This window comes from Triturus cristatus, chromosome 3_2, assembly GCF_964204655.1.
Source record: "Triturus cristatus chromosome 3_2, aTriCri1.1, whole genome shotgun sequence".
Classification (NCBI taxonomy): Eukaryota; Metazoa; Chordata; class Amphibia; order Caudata; family Salamandridae; genus Triturus; species Triturus cristatus.
Window position 1 is genome coordinate 1238510583 of NC_140584.1, and position 18193 is coordinate 1238528775.

At 45.4% G+C, this 18193-nt stretch overlaps 1 protein-coding gene and 1 pseudogene across 2 annotated transcripts in view; both read left to right on the forward strand.

Annotated features, from left to right (window-relative positions):
• The window catches only part of LOC146859555 (uncharacterized), a 284850-nt gene that overhangs the window by 16331 nt on the left and 250326 nt on the right, over positions 1-18193 (forward strand). The window lies entirely within an intron of this gene.
• On the forward strand, positions 7899-8750 carry LOC146859556 (uncharacterized; annotated as a pseudogene).

Here is an 18193-nt window from a genome sequence, read left to right on the forward strand (position 1 = left end):
CCTGAATATCTGTGCCCTATTCTAATTGACAAACTGTCATCGCTCTTGACGGTACTTTCCTCGCTGGTGGAGGAATTAAAACTCAGCATCAGAACACACTCAGACCCTGCGAGCCTGGAGAAGAGCATAAAGGACCATACTGTAGTGGCCAGGGATGCAGACATAGAATCAATCCAACCCCACCAATCACTAAAAACAGAAACCCAGCCGTTACCCCGCTCCTAACCAGAGGGAATGACGGGAGGGAGCAACCACACAGCGGACCTTGCCCCCAACAACATAGGCATCATAATCTCGCTGAAAGTATCTCAGTCTGCCACGCCAACAACGCGGAGGGAGAAGAAACATCTTGAAAAGCAAAAAAAAGCAAGCTAAGAGACCACTATTATGAACCCCCCAGTGAAATTGAACAGCCTTGTAACAAAAAAAAGAATCAGCAATTCAGGCATTGACAATCAAACTGGAAAACAATCAATTTCTTTTCCCCATATTCTGCAAGAATCCCCATGTTAAACATCCATCAGTACCAGCCTCATCGACTACGCATACAATCAATCTGCCATCAAAGGTGGAGTCTGCCTCAGGGGCACTTCCAGACCGACAGGGTGTAGCATGCCTGGGAACATTGCAACAGCAGGTCTTGATCCAACTCTGTCTCAGCACTGCCCACCCGCGCCCACCAGCCTAACTGCAAACAACGATAGGGAAGCCAGTGTGGTGGGGCTGACTTAGGGGGAGGCCCTTTGATCGGGATTATCGTTACCACCTGGCCCTCAACCAAGGCTCCAAGTCCCATCAGTACCCACAGTGATACTGGCACAGAAAAATCTACTAAACATCCTGTGTAACGTCAATGGAAAGCCAACACCACAGCCTCAACAGGCCCAAGCCACCTCCATGAGAACAGAACCTACAAGATTGCACTGAAGGACTGAATGCGCCTTCCAAGGCCTCCCGAAAGTTTCTCAGTCTATGCTGAACCATGCGGACAAAATTCCAACAACACAAAGGCCCTTCCATAATGACTGCATCTTCAGGTCAAATACGCTGGCCCCAGGTGGAGGTTACTCAGCAAAAATGAGAATGACCCCATTGTACATTTCAAAGGGGAACCTTGATTCTCTTAATAGAACAAATATTCTGGCACTCCTCCAACATATAAAGGCAAATCAATAAAGACTGACCGCACTCCGTGGTGATTCAATGTTCAAATGTTATCCAATGTTAACAGGTAAGGTGCTAGTGAGAACCACCTTGTGATCAAACGAGGTGTGTGAAATATGTAGCATGTTAGCAATTTTAATAAAGTTCTTCAAAAAACTGTTGCTCCTTCACATTTTACATCTCATGTTGAGCAAACAAACTTTAAAGTAACATATGTAACTTCCAGTAACATTGAGCTCCCCGATGCATTTCAGGTCAAACCCTTCGTCAGGGAAAATTTCCTACGAAAAAACACTTGATGACAAAAATCATTTTTTTAAAAAATAATTACGGTGTTGTGGTTGATATATCCGTAAACTAACACAAATTGAGTAATGGTAGAAAGTTTCTCACTTCTGCACATGTTGAACGTGGCATTGCATACTAAAAAACTTGTAACTGAAAAGGATTTAGGTGCTGTGTTAGAAGTGTAATAGAATTGAAATAATAAAGACCCAATCCGAATACTATAATGTTCGCGAATGCTCTAAGCGTTCAGAAGGTTATTTCTTTCCAATTCGCGTAATCAGGAAATAGGTAAAGTCTAAGAATATCGTGGGGTCGATAAAAGACATGATTAGCGGGAACAAACAAAAGGTAAAGCTCTTACTCCAACGAGAATTATTCTGGATTAATTTACTTGATTCTGTGCCCCCCAAGGGTTTAAATGAATGTCTTGAATTCAGTTGTTATCTATAACATGGTGAGATGCATACACACTGTTATTTTTTTGTTTGTGACTATTTAAAGCGCCAATGCGCCCACACAGAGTGCTGACGTGAGTCCGTCTTTTCCTTGTAGGAGGACGTTTTTGCTACCCCTCCAACATACACATTGAGCGGGGGGAGACAGGTCACTTCCATTCTCCAAGCCATCTCCCCCTTTAGCGCTCCACCCTCCCCAAATTCGGCCTATTGGGGCTGGGTCGCCTCCAACTTGGCCGACCAACTTCAGGCCCCCATCAAGTAAGGCACCTTGGCCATCAAAATTCAGGTCCTCTCCAAGCAATGGGTCTGTGCAGCATAGATGCACATCAGCTCGCCCCCAACCATTAAGCATCATGACTTGGAATGTTGCTGGGATGATCAAGGTTCTGCAAAGCCCATCGTTGATCACATTCCTTGAAGAGGCCGATTTAACCTGGGTCCAAGAAACATGGGCAATCACATCCATCCCATTAGCAGGCAATGCAGAATACTTCAAACCTGAAACCAAGGAAATGTATTTGGGAGACCCTCCGGGGGTATCTCCATATACATTAAGCATGCCCTGTAACTACAATTCACAGAGATAAAGAACCCCTCTGACATGTTCCTAGCTGGTACTCTGAAAGGCATCAACACAGTAGACATCCAATTACCAATACTTGTAATCAATGTATACTATAATCCCCACGGGCAGAGCTCCAAGGATAAGCTCACTCGGCTGAGAACACAGATTGAAACCCTGCTCACACAATTTGCATCCATGGAACCCATCAGTTTTGTGGACTTCAATATGCACAATATAGGGGTGCAGTCATCTGATGGCAACCCTTCCAGGGGTACTGGGAGATTTAGTGCCCTTTTTCGAACATATCATTTAGCAACAACTCATTCTTTATCTACAGCATCCAAGCCATAGCATCCAAGCCAGGGGTAATCCATTCACCTAACTACAACAGACTACCATAGAAAACATTTTATTAAGTGAGAGGCTATGAAAAGATAGGCTAATTTATGCAGTGCTTCCATGGAGCGAACAAATGTGACTCATAGAAATCGACATGAACTGGCTGGCAGACCAGCCCAAATAATTTGCATACAAACTAGCTTTGTTGTTCCGAGGAAGCACCACCTACAGAATCACAATTAATTTAACACATTGCGTGGGTCAAGTTCCAGCGAACAAGCAATGTGCCAAACAAATAAACACCAAATGAAGGGAGTATAAAAAAACTGGGTCGGAGTCTGCCAAAAAAGCAACCAAAATTATCAGCCACGTCCCACTCTCAACAGGTTTGGAAGGCAAAACGTGAATCCACAGAGGCAAAATGGCTGAAAATCTTTGCGCTTTTGGCTCAGTGCAAGTCCCAAGAATTCTGGTAATATCTAAATAATCTAATCCATGGGACTTCCAGCAGAGAGAACCCACTTAATACGGACACTTTGGTAGCTCATGTGAAATCTCTGTACACTGTCGACTTGAAAGTACCTTCTCCAAACAGTTCCACAGTACCATGGGGGGAATGGATAACATCACAGCAGAGCCCACCAGATCCCCGGTTGATCTAACTGTTCAAGGCAAGGTAGTAGTCTAAGCCGCCCTAAAAATGATTCGGCATAATGGAGCACCCTGTCCCAATGGACTGCCAGCTCCCTCTTCAGGGAGGACATGGACTTTTGGTCCTATAACCTTGCACAGCTATACAGATAATGTAGGCTTCGGGAGGACATCACTGCTTGGAAGGGCTCACTGCTGAAACCAATATACAAAAGAGGGCAAACACCGACCCTAGGAACTATTGGATGATTGCCCAGTTGGACATTGAGGGCAAGGCCTACGCAAGTACACTATTGCATGAATTATTTGACTGGGCTTGTACCGAAGGTCTTTTGCCCTTTTACCAGACTGGGTTCAGACCAGGGTGTTCTACCAGAGATAGTGCCCTGTAATACTTAGCCCAACAAGTGGTGCCCCACTGCTCCCCTCCACTCTTTGCCTGCTTCATTGACTACTCAGCAGCCTTCGATGGGGTTGACCACAACATCCTCTGGCAGAAGTTGGCACGCTGGAACATCAGCACATCATTATTACTAGCAATTAGATCGCTGTATTCTCAACCCTGGGTAAGGGTCAAACTTTCCAGGGAGTCTGCATGGAGAAAATTGCTGCAGATCGGGGGCTAAAGCAGGGATGTATCCTGGCACTAATGCTTTTTCATGTGTACACCGCAGATATGGGCAAAGCATTGTACAGAGCTAAGGGAAGAGGTGTGGCACAGCGGCCAGGGCGACTGGCGTTGGACGCTGTGGATCACAGTTCGATCCCTGGCACCAGCGGCAGGTCAGTCCAGCACCATGTGACTCTGGGCAATAGCTTGCTTAATCTTCCAGAAGGCCCCCAGCGCCGGGATGCCTACGGGTAGCTGTGCGCTTTATAAATACTGGATTTACATTTACATTTTTTACTTTAGCTACCCCTAAGATCGGCCACACAAAGATCCAGCTGATACAATATGCTGACAACCTTGTTCTTTTGAACCAAACCAAAATAGGTCCTCAAAAAACACTTACACTCCTCTTTGAATATAACGCCGAAAACAAGCTGATCACTAACATAAGCAAGTCCAGAATAGGTATTTTTGACCACTACCCAAAGAAAAAACAGGCAAAGTGGAGGTCGGGTCCCCTTATTTTGGACTGTGTACAAACCTATAACCACCTTGGGGCCTAGTTCAGAGAAACGGGCCTGCCACAGTCCCACCTCCACAATCTGCTTAATAAGGAAATATGGTCACATATGCCCTCTGCAAATTATACGTCATCTTAGATAGTCCAACAACTATGGCCATTCAAAGAGTACTGAGGGCTAACTTACTACCGTCCCTTAACTAGACGCAGCAGGCATTTCCAGGGAGGTTCACGCAGGACTTGGAAAAAATACATTGCACAGCATTTAAAAAGATATTTCGTTTACCAGCCTGTACTACGAACATCTTAATTTGCCTGAAATTCGATCTTAACCAAACAAATTAGAAGAGCTGGCTGCGCTGACGAAATACTTTTATCTAACAACTGTGGCTCCGGAGAACACCATGAAGGCCATCATAAAATTCATTTTCCTACAACCAAGTAACCCTTGGTCTGCCTGCCTTGCTACAACCAAAGATCTTCTGCAACTTGCGACAGAGAAATGGGACCCTAGCATATTTAACTATGCTATCATCAAAACAACAATAAAAAAGCAACTACGCTCACGTTCTCGCAGTGTAGACATGGAATCCTTGGCAGCCAGAGATTTTAATGAAACTCAATGTCTCCCTCACATACTACTTAGCCACAATCTCCACCTCATGCAGCCCGTAGGGAGACAAGCTCTACATCGGATCCTCACAGCCAGACTACATCCACTTCCCCTAAAAGTGTTATATCCAACAGGGAATGCACGGCTGGGCATTACGGAGTGTCGCCTCTGCAACTACAAAAGAAAGTCCCTGGCACACATCTTACTTTGCTGCCCTGCGGCTAGTTCATAGAATCTATCTCAGACCCATTCTTCTCCAAACGGGCACCTGCACAGCAAAGGAGGCTTTCCAACAGCTTTACACTCTATATATTGTGAAGCACATGGCTAACTTTGGGAAATGTGTTTACTATACCTGCACAACATTGAAGGACAAGTCTCCACAGGCTGAGTGCGGCAAACTGCCTGTCAGCCCCTAACATGTCAGGGTCACCGTCCCGGAGGTCTAGCCATCACTGAACACCTGACTCACACCAGGGCTCTTTTAGCCTTAAAATCCCATCCCTATGTTGCAGATTTTATATAAAATAAGCACACAAAAAACACAAACAAAAGAAAAACTGATGTTAAGAATGTCCTGCACATATATTTTATTTTTCAATCTTCAAAAGTTTTTTACGTTATAATTTGTAATGGTTTTAGGTAACCACACAAAAAAAAGAATTCATTCATTACTCAGCCTCGTGCTTATTCTTCTGGGACAATAGGTTCCTTTTTTTGTAATCGTAATTTTCATTTTCATATTGAGAACCATAGAAATAATAAGATAGAGAATACAGGCTCTACTGAGCAATGGCATGAGAGAAGATGAACTACAATAGAAACAAGACCGAGGATAGGAAGGGAGGGGGGGCGATGGGAGACCCCTGCTGTGTTAACTATTCTGGGACACAAAATAGAACTGAAGGGAGAGGGAAGGTGATGGCCAAGGCCATGGAAGAAAGGGGGTAAGGTAGGACCTCAGCAGTGCATATGCAGTGAAAGATAGATAAGGGGCCACCACCAAACCGCAGGTGGAGACAAAAAAGAGAGAAGGGGGTATGGGAAGGAAGAAAGTAGGGGAAGTGGGGTTAAAGGAGGGTAGAGAGGGAGGCTGAGGATGGGGGAGAGAGGAAGGTGACTGTAGAGAGAAGATACGCCCATAGGTGGAGTGTGCATGATTCCAGGTACAGAGCGGGCCGGGCATGGCACGGCTTCATCAAGCATCGACCTGAATGAATGGGGCACAAAACTGTTGATATACATTAAGCTTGTCAGTAAGATGTTAAATTATCTTCTCAGAGGACGCTTTCCAAAACATTGCATTGAGCCATTCTGCATGAGAAGAGGCATTTGGGGAGCACCAATGTGCAGGAAACACAGCTTCACCATAGTCAGAGTCTTGGTTCAGAACCAGTGCTCATGGTATGTCATTGGGGTGCAAGCAAAGTCATGCAGTAGCATTGCCTGGAGAGAAAACAGAGAGGGAAGTGGCAATGTCTGGCTTTGCATGGCCATCACCTCCACCCATAACCCCCGGATGGAGGAACAGTCATACAAATCGTGAGTGGAGTTACACTAGGACTCACTTCATCATTCATAACCCGTGCCCCAGAGAGAAGGCAGGTCCATGGGAGGAGTGGGACTAAGTATGCAGCAGATGACCACATGCAGGACGCATACGGGATATGCCCAGGCATGGCCTAGGTAAAGACCGGGACAAGAGCAGACCCACCTGAGCATGGGGGATGCTGGACTGGGCCACCGCTCTTTGCAGTGCTTCAGGAATTCTGCACCTCTGTGGTCGCTGTTGGAGGGATCATGAATAGCGGATGAAATGTGTATGAGGAGATCAATTAACCCTATGGGGCAGAAAGTTCAGATTGCTAAAACTGTTTCTTCAATCACTAATTTCCTTACCAGTATGATTGGAGTAGTAGAAAGGGATACCTTTACTCATCACCCAAAAAGGGACAGTTGTCCCACCCTGTAAGTGACATGATCATTGACTGGGACTTCTGGTCCCCTGGGAGTACCGCCCCGGAACTGACGTAGGGGTCATGTGTCCCTGGGGGTGGGATCACATAGGGGCAGAGCCATGCAGGAGACCTCAGCGAACCAGAAACCATGGGGAACCTGTGGCCATAATGTGATGCAGAGGTGTGCGCCTCTTTTTGGAGTGATTAGAATGCATATTAGGCACTCTTAAGCCACATGAACAGCAACCAGGAGCCCGTCTACAGAAAGATAGACACTTATCAATATGAAGAGATACAGCCCCCTCATCAAAAGGACAACATTGGTTGGCAGCCAGGCCACTCTTGATAGATAGTATCATAGCCTAACATCTGTGGTATTGGACGAGAATGTGCAAGAGGAAGCTCCTTTCACAAGGACCTCTGCCATTGGATGGAAGTACTCAGTCTCAAGGATTGGTCTCAGCTGGTATCCCCGATTAAGGTTGACACCAGCTGCAATGAGGCCTCGAGTAACATCGTAAATACTGTAAACAATTTCTTTGACATGGAAGAAGTTGAAGAATCTATAGTTCATCCTACCGCACCCCTCTATGAAGATATAGGGTTTGTGAAGGAGCCTGTTCCTAAGGAGATCACCTTGCAACAACCAGGCACAATCTCTGATGCCGGTGATGCTTCAATGGACCTGTGTGACTCTCAAGATTATCAGAACAGCTGCTGAATGCTGTGAAAATGAGCAGGTTAGTAAAAACATTATAGACACTTAATGCGTGTACTGCAGTATTTTTTTTTTTGTAGCCAATTGAATGTCTCTCTATCTTCTTTTGAATCTTAGAAAGCCTCACTAAGAAAGAACCAGGGTGGAGGGGGGCAGCCATCTAAAAATTAATGACATACATTTTTACTGCTTGTGGTGTTCAAAACAGACTGAAAGTTCCACAAGCCAAAACAATGAGTCTCTCTATAAATGTGTCTGTGCCTCTTAGAACGTCAGTTTTGAAATGGAAACTCCAGGCATCCCCTATGATGCCATATTGCCTGTTAAAGGTTTTGCGGCTGCTGTTGTACTCGCATGTGTCATACATGAATATTACAGCCTTTGTTACAGGCATAAAATTACAGATCCTCAACAGGAGGCTCACAAGTGCTTGTGCAACTCATGCAGATCAAGAACAATCCATCATATATGTAGTTTGTTGGACCCGTACAAGCTATATACACTGTTTAGGGTGGTGTATTGGCTATCCGAGGAAAATAAATATGTTCAGCCTGATATGATTAAGATCTTGTCATCGGCGCTCAAAGAGATCAGATACTCCAGCGAACCATGCTCAAAACTCTGTTGCATGGGGTTGTGTACGTAATTTGATAGAAAGATGATAGAAAGACTGGTAGAAAGTCGCATTTGCAATATTTATCATAAAAATAGAAGAATTGGGTCTTTAGCCCCACGAAGACTGTTTTAAAATAATTAACTTATTTAATGTTACACACTTACAGATTTTTAGGACACGCACCAACATGTCACTACGCAAGATGTCTATGTGTTATGTCTTGGATGAAAATGTATGGCCAGCGTTGGAAGGTACTTCTAGAGCCAAGGAGCACATATCTGTAACAATATCAACACCAATATGATTTGTGCTATGAAAATGTAAAGTTCTTCCTGCTTATATTTTTGCTAATATTCTTTATTTTTAATAAAATGTCCTTACGCTGTGGCAGCTGATAACATGTCAGGAACCGGGTTAAGAAAGCTTTATTACGATAAATGAGGGGTCCGGAGCTTCGGAAGTACCTAAGTTTTGTTTAGAACGTCTTAGCTGAAAATGAACTGGTGAATAAGTTCTGGTTTAGACTTGGTTATCTGGGGAGGAGGCGTATTCACTCCACAAACCAGGAGGCGTTATAAGAGGAGACTTACAATTGTTAATGCGTAAATAGATTATCAATGGCAGGTGGACGTAATCAGTCTTCAAGATTTAGCAAAGCTTAATAACGGAGCCCGATATATATTAATAGTCATAGAAGTTTTGTCCAAGTACGCCTTTGCAGAAGTGCTAAGTGATAAAAGAGGGGCAAGCATCACAGAGGCTTTTTAAGCCTTCTTTGGGAAAGGTAAAATCCCTCAAAAACTACAAATAGACACTGAAAAATAATTCTTTAACAAATCAGTTCAGAAATTATTAAAGCAGCACTCTGTTCTTCATTTTGTAAAGCACACAGAAGTAAAAGCAGCTGCTGTAGAATGTTTTAAAAAAACTTTAATGTCTAAGATGTGGAGATATTTTAAGGCCTAAAACACCTACAGATACGTCAATGTTCTACAGGCTGTTATAGATGTTTATAATGCTAGTTATCACAGAACCATCAAAACGGCCACGTTGAGGTAACACAGGATAATTTGTTAATTGTCTGGAGAATGGTGTACGGGAGCCATTTCACTGCAAGGGTTAAGAAACCTGTGTTAACAAAAAGGTCATCATGTTAGGATTTCAAAGATGAAAGCGTTTTTTAGCAACGAGATATGTATAGTGGAAAGTGTGGAGCTTGTAGAGGGAGTGTATACTCACAGGTTAAAGGACTACAATGGAGGAGCAGTATAGGGTGTCTTTTACAAGGAAGAGTTACAAAAGGTACCTGACCATCCGTACAGGGTGTACAGGGTTGAAAGGATTCTGAAAAGGAAAGGTAGCGGGGATAACAGACAGCCATTTGTCAAAAGGAGGGAATGGCCTGAGTAATTTAACAGTTGGGTACCCGCCAGCTCCCTGCAAGGTGTGTTAGTACAGGACGGTCTCACCGCACAGGTCCAGATGGAGACTGCTCCCTTTTATATAACCCTACCTTCCAACGCCTCTAAGGACATGTCCCCAGACAATCACATTTCTAGCTGCACCTTGCAATAGCTAAACCTGTGGACCTGAAATAGGATTGGGTGGTAGCCCTACAGAGATCCAGTACCCAAGAACATGGAAAACATTTACAACGAACAAGTCCAAGTTTAACATTAATCCCGAACAGGACCCTTTGAGCCTACACGCCGGCTATCGACCCAGTTATTACCCATCCATAGTCAGCATTGGAATGTATACGAATACTCATCTGATGTTCAATAACGTTATAAGGATGGTATTTCTTAAATCTCCAAATCGCAATACCGTGTTTAGCTATGCTGATAAATTAAGAAGGGTATTAGGTACCGTGCAACAAATAAAAAGCCAGGTCGAACCGGATCCTATGTGCCCCGATATTAACGGGGGGTTCTATATACTCAATGTTTCTAGTGATATTACAGAGGATCGGTGATAGTTATTCACCGCTGTTAAGACGGGTCCAGGTGAAGGGCATAAATAATACAGTGGTAAATATTCAATTTAACAAGGCTGACTATGTAGTAATTTCAAAAAAGCTTTTGACACTATTTCAATCATCATCTACGGCGACCAAACTGACCTGCTGTCCTTTAAACATGGGAAAGTTGTTGTTAAGCTTCATATAAGACAGAGAAGCAACAGTGACTTTTAAGAAGGTATCATGGTGGTTGTGAAAACATACGGTGGCGATTCTATGTACGGGACTATTACAGAAACCAGGCCAGAGATGGAGGGCCACCGTGCTTTCAAGGGCAAAACCGACGCAGCAAGGGCGGCTCCTCCACTGGGGCGGAGGAGCGTCGCCCCACAGCTTTCTCTCAGTGTGAGAAGCAGAAACATTAAATGGTAATAACTTTCAGTTATCACCATTTTATGTCTGGTTGCAGGTGAGTGGGCAGCGTGGGTTGGGGGCTGCTCTGCAAGCAGGGCAGGGGAGGAGAGGTGTGCCCACTCCTGAGTGTAAAATGTCTGTTTATTTGGCCCTTGTGCTCTCTGCCATTCTTCATGCAGACTGCAATACAGCCTGCATGGAGAACATGGCCTCCCCATAAGCCCCTGGCTGGGTGGCATCCCCACCAATCACAATGCTACTTGCAGCATTGTAATTGGCTAAGGGAAGGGAGCCTGGCTGCCTGTTTCCTGTTCCTGCCGGAGGCAGGAGAGCAGGCGGGCAGGAGCAAAGAAGACGCTGGACCCAGCTGGCATAAAGATAAGTTTATTTAAAAAAAATTAAATTAATCCCGTCTCCTGCACGAACTCCCTGTGCGACCCCCCACATTCTCCACCCGCGACCCATTTTTATGGTGGTGTCGTAAAAAGCCGCTAAAATGTCGATGATCACTTACCCCATCACAACCATGTTTGATCTAAAGTACAGTAGTGATACCCTTGACAAGCAGCTTTCAGCCGGCCTCTTCTACAAGGATACATGTGCGCAGTTGGAAGACAAGGAACTGGACAGGGACTATCAAGGTTTTGTAAAAAGAGCAAGGTTCGCCGCAGACAGTCCTCCGAGGGCACATACATTCAGACCTCTTATTTCAAGATAAACTGCTCGTCAATGCTATTTGTCTTAAGATCAAACTTAACCACAACAAGGACTCGTCTCTTCGGTGTGGATACGGTACAGTATAAACTAGATACACTCCCCGCAAGCCTGTCTGTAAGGAGAGTTAAAGTGTCACAAAGTGTCAGACCAGCTCATGCCAACACTTTTCAAATATTGAACACCAAGTGCCCCATTGAAAGTGTAGCTCTGAAGGTATTCAGCATCCCCACTGTTACCAGATTAACCCAGAAGCAAACTTTATTTCTGGGGCAACTACCCAAACTTATTATCATCGGTTTTGTGGACAAAACCACTTTTAGCGGTCTCTTTGCCTCAAACCCTTTCAATTTCACGACATTAACTACACGGCTCTGGCAAATGTGGAATCTGCGATTCCTGCAAAACCCTACATACCCAGTTTTGAAAGCAACAATTTTATCAGGGAGTATCTTTGTCTGGTTTTGATAACTGAGAAATACTTCGGGAATGTGGGGTTGTCATGTCGCGAGAAGGATATGGGTCCAGATACTCACTGTTCGTATTCGATCTGCCTCCTGACATGAAAGATGGGGACCATATCACTTTGTCAAAAACCGAACTCTAAAAGCTGAAATACAGCTTAGTCAACCATTGCCTGTGAATGCGAACATGGTTGTAATCTCTGTATTTGAAGGTGTCATTCAGGTCAACCACGCCCAGCTGATTTTATTTGACTATCTTTAAAAAATGGTGATATGGACATGATTTAGATACAGAAGTTCTTACGCTGTCATATATACGCTAGGAAATATTTTTTCGGGGTTTTTCAAAGCGATAGGTTACCTGGGGAAATAGGGGTAAAAAGATCCCACATGCTTGTCCTAAACACAGATCACAGAACACAGAGGATGGAACACACTGGGTAGCCCTGTTTATGGATATTGACAAGGTCACAGTGTTTGACAGTTCAGCAGAGTTTCCCGAACATAGCATCTATACAAAACCTATATTTAGGTATGTAAAAAAAGCTGCTGCCGGGGGGAATATAACAAGATGAGGGTAGTCATCACATGCGGGGAACACTGTATATATTTTATTAGTAAAATGTCATAGGGTATGACATTTAGAAATTTAATAAATGTGTATTTGAATGCCTTTGTTAACATGGAATACACAGTTTGTCAAAATTGTAACACCATGTAATGTATATATGTGTAATGGCAACTGTCTAAAATTATGGAATTTAAAACATGACTTCAGACTTTGATTTTTATTCTGGCACCACCACCGTAATTAAAATGCTTTAAAAGATGACAGAACCAGGTTGAATAGTTAGAGGTGTTAATTGCAACCAGTTTTGCAGTCCAAGTATCATCTACTATAGGAATATAGGAAGAATAAGTCACACATGTTATCCGTTGCATTCTGGAGAGATATTGATTTGGGGTACGTGAGACCTTTGACTAGTTGGTACCTATGGGACCCAACAATCCTTTAGAAGCTGCAAATGTACTCCACAGCATGTGTGCTGCCCCCCGGTATCTTTGACTTATATTTTTTAACAGATTGTCAATAAAGATATCTGCGAGACATGCACTGGATTCCCGTGAACAAGAGGATTACCTTCTAGCTCCTCACCCACACACACAAGGCAATCCACAACACCGGACAGGCGTACCTCAACAGACGACTCACCTTCCACACCCCGAACCGACAGCTCTGCTCAGCCGACCTCACCCTCTCCACTGTCCCCCGTATCCGAACAGCGACCACCGGCGGCAGATCGTACTCCCACCTCGCCGCCAAGACCTTGAACACCCTCCCCATACTCCTACGGCAGACCCAGGACCTACTAACCTTCAGAAGGCTTCTCAAGACCTGGCTGTTCGAGCGTTGGTAGCACCCCTCCCCCCCAGCACCTAGAGACCCTCACGGGTGAGTAGTGCACTCTACAAATGTACTGATTGATTGATTGATTGAGGTGTGGGTGTTGCCAGATGTTGAGGTGTTACAGGGTTTGATGGCTGCTGTTCAGAGTCAGGGCCATATAGAGTTAGTCTATTTTGTTTGGTATTTCACTGCTTGTAATAGTTTAAAAAGTTGTTTAGTGAGCTGAAGTAAAGACCCACTTTCTCGTACGGATTTAGATCACACTTGTTCAAAATTTCCTTCATCTCAGCATCCAGATGGATTTTCTAATTTTTCCTTGTATCCCAGGTGTCATCCGTAGATGGTACCAGCTGTCCAACTGTTGTCTAGGCACTAGATACATCTTCGTGACATGCTCCATCCCTGCCTGGATAGGATACATGTAATTGCTGGCATAGCTATGCCCAACAAAGAACCTTTAACACCACCAGGCTGCTTTACCAGTTTCCTCTTTGTTAGACCTGTCAGCCCTAGGGCGGTCTTTCCCTGTGTTTTTGCCCTTGCCTCATTTTTTACACCCTCTTTTTCATTGGCCTTAGGTCTCCGAGCGCCTTCCCATTGCTAATCAATGCTAAGGTGCAGGTGCTCTCTTCTTCCAACATGGCTGCCACAGGCCCCTGCTACTGCGGAGTGGTCTTTTTAGTAGCACCCTAGTTGCCAGGAGCTGGCTGGGACACTAAACATTGTTGCCACACCAGCCTGCCTTTTTCTCTCATAGTTAGAATAGGGAAGCTCCTGGAACCTTCTAGAACAGGGGATGGGTCTGCTTTTTGCAGCCTTAGAGAGTGGTCATCTGACCTGGGCATTTTTAAGGGAATCAGTTGGGGCATCACTGACCTGGGGGAACCTACGCAGGAGACTTAGGTGGTAGGGCCTAGTCAGGGACCTATACCACTGGGAGTGACAGGGCTTAGGTGCTGCCTTCCAAGCTGTGTAAAGAACACTGGACTAGCCCACTGATCTGTGCGGCCGGAGGGGAACCCAGGGACGATATGCAGTGACTGACTAACCTGCCTTCAGCCACCAACTTGACTCCCCCCCCCTCAAGAAATCATCTACTAAGGGCCCAGGAACCATCAAGCGCCGAGAAGACCCTATAACTTCCCACAGGACTTCTGGGGGATCAACCAGGTATTGGCGCTGTGACACCCCTGCGTGCCCTGACTCCACCTGGGTCCCCGTTGCTGAACTGTCGTGTGGCCTGTCCTGCCTAGAACTGAACCTCACTGCGCTGCTTCTCAGCGCTCCCCCGCTGGGCCTGGAGAAGCGCTGGGTTACCGGCGGCATCGCCAGAACTGCTGACCTGGTCTCGCAGCCTCCCCCCCTACTGAGGCGCTGCTGGAGCACTCACCGTCACGGCCCAGCACCCCGTGGGCGGAGTGCCGCTGACAGCCCCGGGGCCCGCTGAGGGGTTCGGGGACCCGCCATCGCCGGCACAACCTGGGCGCTTCCTCTGCTGGGGCCCGCCCGCTGATCGACCCTTGTGGCGGCCCTCATTCAGGAGAGGGCCGGCGGAATCCAGAGTGGGGCACGCTAGGCCCGGAGGCCGCCATCTCGCCTCATGTGACGGGGCGTCCTCCCGGTCTCCGCCCCGCCACAAACCCATTGGCCCTCGCGGCCACGCCCCGCAGAATGCGCTGCAATTGGCGGCTGCGGGCGCGCCTTCCTCGAGGCCGGCTCTGATTGGTTCCCGGGCCAAAGGGACCATCGGAGGGCCCGGAACCTGCTACTTGCCAGAGCGGGGCTCCCCGGCTGAATCCAGACCCGCCGGAGGCCCCGTGTAACCCCCGCAGATCCCGGACACTGCCAGGAAGCCCGCACTGCTGGCTGGAGGGGGTCCAAGGAGAGTGAGTCCCCAACCTGCCTGTAATCCACCGCAAGGGCCCCGAGGAGGCCAAAGGAAAAGGTAACCCCCGGGGAGAAGGGCGGAAGGCCGGAGGGAGGCCCCGAGATCGCCCCTTCCCTGGGGGAGACTGTAGTTGGGCCCTGTTGGCCCCCACTTGCCCAGGAACAGTGGATAATCCGGCCCAATGCCATATTGACTCATGCTCCATGAAATGCTGATCTGTGCTTCATGAACTGGTCATTTTTGCCTGAGGGAATACTGTTTGCTAAAGCTACCCAGGTTGAATGAAATGTTTATTCCTGCCTGACGAAAGGGTTTACTCATGCCTAATGAAATGTTGATTAATTCCATTCAATGACATGTTATCCTTGATGAAATGCTTTGATGAAAAAGAGATACCGTGATTATTGATTACCCTGATTCTGATCTAGATAAAAGCTATTTGATTTTTACTCAAATTGACTGGTGTGGTGTCAGTCATTGCGTGCGTTTCCTGTTCCAGTGGATGAGTGTGCTGTATGGTCACTTTACACCTAAGCTTTTGGGTGCCTGCCTGCTCGCGCCAAGCTACCCCCTGGGGGACTGGTGACCCCAGTTCCTACACTCTTGGAAATGAGGGTTGCCCTTTTATTACTGAGCTTCTTGATGAGGTGCTGCTTCTTCTTCAGCACCCGTAACTGGTGCTCTGATTAAGGGACGTTACCGTTTAGGGTGTTTAGGGCTATTTCTGAAATCGTCTGAAGCCTCGCACAGATTGGCCTTTGTTTGATTGGGGCTGGCTGTAACCAGCATTTTTAGTTGGACTAAATGATGACGTAGACAGCCAGACATGGTCAACACCTTATTTTATAAGTTCTAGATTGTGAATGTCAGGAAAAGTCTTTAGCTCATCTTTTTATAGTCTCTTGGCCTTTAAGTGGACCAGCAAGTGGTCATGGGGTTACTTGGTAGAGTCGTTAAATGCTTCCATGAAAAACTGGGTGTTTCCTGGGTACATCTGTTTAGTTATGATTGATATTTGCTGTTTGACATGGGGATTTTTAAATAAAACAAAGTATGAGGTTTTGAGAGCTATAGAATGATTGTTCTTACCACTGTAAAACAAGTTCTGCACAATGTAGCAATGCTTAGATTGTGGTGGTGTGAATATTGGATAAAAAGCTTTCTCACGATGATCCCCACCTTCTCGTATAAGGTTGTCTACAAGTACCTTTTTTTACAAGATTCGTAGGTAACAAGGCATTGTCATTGAGTTTATTAGGTATACCTTCTATAAACCTGATATGTTGTACCCTTCGGGATTGTTTAGTATAAAGATCTTTTCAGCAAGAATAAAGCCACACAATACTGTTAAGGGTTTGGGATAAACTCCCGGGAGCATTTTCCAAGGGCTTCTTTAGAAAGTAGCTTTTACCGCAGTTTGAGGGACCTGCTAAAATGCAGGAGCCAATTGTTGTGATCTGGTGTCCATAGAGTAGGGGCCCTCCACATTTATGTCTTTTAATAACCATACAGCAGTGTTTTGTAGTCCTCAGTCAGGACCCTTTTATCAAACACTAAACATAACGTTATATGTAAGGGCTATGTTGTAATTTCCTACTTCTTTTTGGACCTGACTAATCTAGGCTGATTACGACTATTGTTTATCATTTTCACGGTCTCCCGTTGCCGAGTATTCATGCACCATGTCCTTTAGACTGTCAAAATTGATTTTCAAGGTGTTGTTAACATTTAATGTTATGCCTTTGACTTTCAAACATACTGTGGTGTTTGTCATTTTGTAAGAACATGTTTTGGGCCTAGATAACATGAGTGCAATTATATACTCATCCTTATCAAGTTTGCTAGTCAAATCATGGAGATAATCACCTAGTGAAGGGTTTTTATCCCCAATTTTTGCACAAAAATAACTGAGTAAGTAGTGTGATACAAACAACAGCCCTGTAGTTTTTCCATAACCTTGTAAAGCTCTAAACATGTGTGAGTGGTTGTGAAGCATGCTATGAAGATGTTTATGTTGTTACATGTTGTGGGGCACTCTTTTGTGAATTTACAACACAAGGCTGCTGTCTCATCATCGATAAACTCGTAGCTGGACACCTCATAAAATGGTGCGAAAAGGTACTTAAACAATTCATCAGGATCTTTGATTATGGTCGTGTTTAACAGGTTTGTATGCTGGGTGAAATTTCCCCATAAGGAGTCGAAACAGAGTTTGGCTTACTGTCTTCTGGTGGGGCCGTAAGCATACACCCTCGTGAGCGTAGTAGTCATCGATGTACTTTTGCCTTGCATCCTGGCTAGTGCACCATTCTGGATACCCAGATGCCTCCTGTTTGTCTGTGAGAAACAAGTTAATATACTCAGAAAAGCGCTGGGTTGCGGTCCTCTCAAAATGCCAAACTTTGTGTACTCTTCCTAGCCGGTATCCTTTCACTAAGGCTGCCTGTACCTCCATGCCACACTAGGTCCCTGTGAGCATCCTTTGTTCTTCAGTGTGCCTACACTCGGTAGGCTCTTTACTTTCATCACATGTTCTACATAGGGGAACATTAGCTTCCCATCTACTTGGTATGGGAGTACTGGAAAGTGAAGCCACCTTGGAGGGTAGATTTGGCATTTAACTACCCAAAGTATTCAGATATGAGTGTAAAGTCCTTATATATGATGGCGGGTGGCCTAAGGGGTATAGGTGCATCTGTTCACAAATGGATACATACCGGTGAAATCATAGAAATGTATTTTCTCACCCTCTCCTATTACCCTGTGCAGCTGTATAGCATTCGTACAACCCCCCAATAAGGCTTTGAGGGGCTCTAAAAGGTTCTGGCAACTCTTGACTGTTAAT